Here is a 6,000-nt window from a genome sequence, read left to right on the forward strand (position 1 = left end):
CTTACATATATGCAATGCTTCTTTTTCAGACTATTATCCATATCGTATGATACATGACTGCCCAACTGATTAGTGGTAACTGCCCGACCGGCCGTAGCTTGATAGTAAATGTGTAACTGCCCAACCGGTCGTAGCTCGGTGGTAAATGAATATGCATGTCTGCCCAATCAGCGGTAAATAATGATACATAACTGCCCAACCGGTGGTAATTGCCCGACCGGCCGTAGCACAGTGGTAAATGCATAAAGATGCATGTACATGTATTACTATATTATAAACATTAACATCTTTATCATATACCTCAATAGGGAACTAGATACATACTTAGACATGCTTGAATATCATTTTACAGGAATGAATAACGTAGACCTCCTTAACTGCTAAGAGTGGAACTATTTTTGAAATAACATTACGTTTATGTATCGTTACTTGGATCATGCCAAAATGAAGGATTAGCCTTAACATACCTGAGTCGATTCTCTTGAGAAAGATTATACCTTACTCCTTTAGAATCGCAAAATTCCGTTGCTATTACGCAATATAATTTCATATGAAATTTTTGACGAGCAAAATCACGTCAATCTATCTCACTTTACAGAAGAGTCATATGAAACAAGATATATGAAGCAAGAGTCACTTTGTAAAATCATGTTTGAGAATTTAGTGAAACATCAGAACAATTTAAAATAGGATCAAAAGGTGGGTTTTCGAATATGAAACCATTCCTAAAAGACCGTACATACTTCTATAAGAACTTTGATTCAGAAAATGTCACGCTGGTGTAAAGCCTTGGCCGATACAACAAGTGACATGGGTTAAGTAGATCCTCTCTCCCTTTGTAGACTCAATTTTGTTGGATAACCATATTAGTTTTGGTTACTGAATCCCATGTTTTGTCCACACCACCATGTTATTAAAGAGAGAGAGAGATGATATTGACACAGTGAAAAAATGATCTTCTAAGACATGTTAAAGAGATTAGTCCACCTCTCATAGACAATGAAGATACAGACATAAATAATCTAAGTTTGAAGTGCAAAACACAATGAAAGAATAAAAAAGAATTAGCATGACTTATACTTTCAAATATCACATCTCTAAGCTTGCCACTTACGTAATGACTTTAAGAGTCACTCCTAGGATTAGAGGGTGCTGCCACGTGGGGAGGGGATTCTTAATCTTATCTTATAATTCATCAATTAATTAGGTAATGCTCCGTTACCCGATAATTAACTAATTACTCATATAATTAAGAATTATCTCAAACTATTTAAAATACCACTTACTTTTAACATACTTTATATAACTTACTATAATGGCCATGTGGTACCATATAAAATAAATACATATACTATTATTTCATTAAAACATCCATGTAAAAATACATATATTTTCTCATCTTCTAATTTTCCTAATCTCATGTAAAGAGTTAATTCTAAAAATGGTAAAAAAATAACCTCCTTTTCTTGTGAAAAAATAATTTCCATCTTTACAATAAAGAAAATCTCATAAACTTTCTTATGTAGTGTGTATAATTTACCATATTCGAAAATAATAATAATGGTAATTATCCAAAATTATACTTCTAAAACTTTTAGTAAAATACTCCACTTAAAAGAAAATATCACATTAACATAATATCTAACGGTATCAATGTTGTTAAACTTACAGAGTCTTACAATAACATAGTCGCAAATCCTCTATAATCTCATGAATGGTCTTAATCCCTTCTAGCTCATATGGATTACTACGACTAATTCTAATATTAAATTACGGGATGTAACATGGGTGCACCGGTATTATTTGTGAAAAAGAAGGATGGAACAATACAGATGTGTATTGATTATCGCCAATTGAATAAAGTCACTATCAAGAACAAGTACCCATTGCCGCGTATTGATGATCTATTTGACCAGTTGCAGGGTGCTAGGTATTCTCTAAGATCGACTTGAGGTCGGGGTATCATCAGTTGAAGATTCGGGATTCGCATATTCTGAAGACTGCTTTCCGGACTAGAATGATCATTATGAGTTTTTGGTGATGTCCTTTGGTTTAACTAACGCCCCGGCAGCATTTATGGATCTGATGAACATGGTATTCATGCCCTATATTGATTCGTTTGTCATTGTCTTCAATGATAATATTTTGATCTACTCGCGCAGTAAGGAGGAGCATGAACAACATATGAGAGTAGTGCTTCAGACATTGTGGGAATAAAAGCTATATGCTAAGTTCTCCAAATGTGAGTTCTGGCTAGAGTCTGTAGCATTTTTGGGGCATATTGTATCGGGCAAAGGTATTAAGGTTGATCCCAAAAAGATTACGGCAGTTCAGAATTGGCGTCTTCCCATTTCGGCGACTGAAATCAGGAATTTTCTAGGTTTAGTAGGTTATTATCGTCGATTCGTGGAAGGTTTTTCATCTATTACAGCACCTTTGACCAAATTAACCCAGAAGGGTGCTCCGTTCCGATGGTCCGAGTATTGTGAGGTGAGCTTTCAAAAGCTCAAGACAGCATTGACTACAGCACCAATGTTAGTGTTGCCTTCTGGTTCAGGGATGTATACAGTGTATTGTGACGCTTCACGCATTGGTTTGGGTTGTGTATTGATGCAGGAAGGGCGAGTTATTGCATATGCTTCACGTCAGCTGAAGCCCTACGAGAAGAATTATCCAGTGCATGATTTGGAGTTAGCTGCGATTGTACACGCTCTTAAGATTTGGAGGCATTATCTTTATGGGGTGTCTTGTGAAGTTTACACTGATCATCGCAGTTTGCAGCATTTGTTCAAGCAGAGGGACCTAAATTTGAGGCAGCGCAGATGGCTGTAATTACTGAAAGATTATGATATTACTATCCTATATCATCCGGGCAAAGCAAATGTGGTTGCAGACGCCTTGAGTAGAAAGGCAGAGAGTATGGGTAGTTTGGCTTTCATTTCAGTAGAGGAAAGGCCATTAGCTTTGGATATTCAGTCCTTGGCTAACAGACTTGTGAAGTTGGATATTTCAGAGCCCAGCCGAGTTCTTGCATGTGTTGTAGCTCAGTATTCACTATTTGAACAGATCAAGGTTCGCCAGTATGATGATCCACACTTAATGGTTCTTCAAGAAACGGTACTATGGGGTGGTTCCAAGAAAGTTACTATTGGAGCGGATGGCGTTCTACGACTCCAGGATCGTCTATGTGTTCCTAATGTAGATGGACTGAGGAAAAATATCATAGAGGAAGCACACAGTGTTTGGTATTCTTTTCATCCAGGTGCTATAGAGATGTATCGTTACCTGAGGTAGCATTATTAGTGACGACGAATGAAAAAGGACATAGTTGAGTATGTAGCTAGGTGTCTAAATTGCCAGCAAGTTAAATATGATCACCAGAGGCCAGGTGGCCTACTTCAGCAGATGACTATACCAGAGTGGAAATGGAAACGCATTACTATGGACTTTGTAGTTGGGTTGCCGCGGACCTTGCGGAAGTTTGATGCAGTTTGGGGCATTGTTGACAGGTTGACCAAGTCGGCACACTTCATTCCAGTTGTGACTACGTATACTTCAGAGAGGTTGGCCCAGATTTATATTCAGGAGATAGTTCAGTTGCACGGTGTGTCAATTTCTATCATATAAGATAGAGGCCCTCAATTTACTTCACATTTCTGGAGAGCAGTACAGAGTGAATAGGGGACCCGTGTAAAGCTCAGCACAGCCTTTCATCCGCAGACCGATGGTCAGTCAGAGCGGATAATTCAGATTTTAGAGGATATGCTCAGGGCATGTGCAATTGACTTTGGAGGTCAGTGGGATCGTTTCTTGCCTTTGGTCAAGTTTGCTTATAATAACAGTTACCAATCTAGTATCCAGATGGGTCCATTCGAGGCTTTATATGGTACGCGATATCGTTCGCCCATCGGGTGATTTGAGCCCGGTGAGGCTAGGTTATATGGTACTGATTTGGTGAAGTATGCCTTGGAAAAGGTAAAGTTGATTCAGGAGCGACTTCGTATAGCGCAGTCCAGACAGAAGAGTTACGCAGACCAGAAAGCGCGTGATTTATCATTTATGGTAGGTGAAAAAGTTCTTTTGAAGGTTTCGCTGATGAAGGGAATCATGAGATTTGGGAAAAAGGGCAAGTTGAGCCCAAGGTTTATAGGCATGTTTGAGGTGTTGAGATGAGTTGGGGAGGTTTATTATGAGCTTGCATTGCCTCCCAATCTATCCGGAGTTCATCCGGTTTTCCATATATCTATGCTCCTGAAGTATCATGCCGACCTATCACATATGCTAGATTTCAGCACAGTTCAACTGGATAATAGTTTGGGCTATGAAGAAGAACTAGTTGCCATTGTTGATAAACAAGTTTGTCAGTTGAGGTACAAGAAGATTTCTGCAGTGAAAGTCCAGTGGAGGGGCCAACAAGTCGAAGAAGCGACTTGGGAGGCCGAAGGAAACATGTGGAGCAGATATCCATACTTGTTCAGCACTTCAGGTATAATTCTAAACCCGTTCGAGGATGAACGTTTGTTTAAGAGGTGGAGAATGTAATGACCCAACCGGTCATTTTGACTTTTAGAACCCCGTTCCCTAAAATAAAACTTTTCGTATGTGCTTTTAATGATTTATGACTTGCGGGGATAGTTTGTTCGGGATTTGGAAGTGTTTGGGTTGAAATCGGAACACTTGGTTCCTTAAGTTGGCTTTAAAAGATAAAGTTTGACTTCGGTTAACATTTTGAGAAAACGACCCCAGAATATAATTTTGACGATTCCAACAGCTTCGTATGGTGATTTTGGACTTAGGAGCGTATTCGAAATTTAATTTGGAAGTCCGTAGTTAAATTAGGCTTGAAATGGCTAAAACAAGAATTTAAGTTTGAAAGTTTGACCTGGGAGCTGACTTTTTAATATCGGAGTCGAAATCTAGTTCTGAAAATATTCATAGCTTCGTTATCTCATTTATGACTTGTGTGTAAAGTTTGAGGTCAATCGGACTTGATTTGATAGGTTTCGACATCGAATGTAGAAGTTGGAAATTTTAAGTTTTATTAAGCTTGAATTGGAGCATGATTCGTGGTTTTAGCGTCGTTTTATGTGATTTGAGGTTTCAAATAGGTTCGTATAATGTTTTAAGACTTGTTGGTGTATTTGGTTGAGGTTCCGAGGGCCTCGGGTGAGTTTCGAATGGTTAATGGATCAAAAAAATTGGACATAAAAAGCTGCTGTAATTTTTCCTTCTGCTGAATATTCTAGGCTGTGATTGAGCCCAAGATCGAGCCCAAATATCGAGACCAGGGAGGACGTCCAGGGTCGAAGCCAGGGACGAGGCTCAGGATTGAAGCCATGATCGAAGACCCAGCTCGAGGGCCATGATCGAAGGCAATGCTCGAGGGCCAGGGTCGAGACCCAAGATCGAGGGTCACAATCGAAGGCCCAGCCTCGATGCCATGATCGAGGCCATGACTGAGGCCCAGGATCGATGCCATAATCGAGGCCCAGCTTGAGGGCCATGATCAAGGCTACGATCGAGGCCCAGGCTCGAGGGCCATGATCTAAGCCACGATCGAGGCCCAGTTCCGAAGGCTGCCTGGGCAGATTTATAAAAGAGGGCATTCGTCCCATTTGCCATTTTTGACGAACTTCAGCTTGAGCAGAGGCGACTTTTGACAGATTTTCAAGGAAAGATATTGGGGTAAGTGATCGCAACTCGGATTTGGTCTATATACACAAATATATCATTATTTTTACTATTTAATTCGTGTTTTGAGATTGAAATTTGGGAAATTTTTAGAAATCTCATAGAAATGAATTTTTGAGATTTCGGTATTGATTCGAAGTAGGATTTGAGTGAAACTGGTATGGTTGGACTCGTAATTGAATAGGTTGTTGAATTTCATAACTTTTTTCAGATTCCGAGATAAAAATAAGGGCCCCACGGATGAACTTTTAATTAATTTTGAGATTTTCATTGAAAATGTAGTATTTTCTTATAGAATTGATTCCTACA

This window comes from Nicotiana tomentosiformis, chromosome 2 (assembly GCF_000390325.3).
Source record: "Nicotiana tomentosiformis chromosome 2, ASM39032v3, whole genome shotgun sequence".
Taxonomy (NCBI): Eukaryota; Viridiplantae; Streptophyta; class Magnoliopsida; order Solanales; family Solanaceae; genus Nicotiana; species Nicotiana tomentosiformis.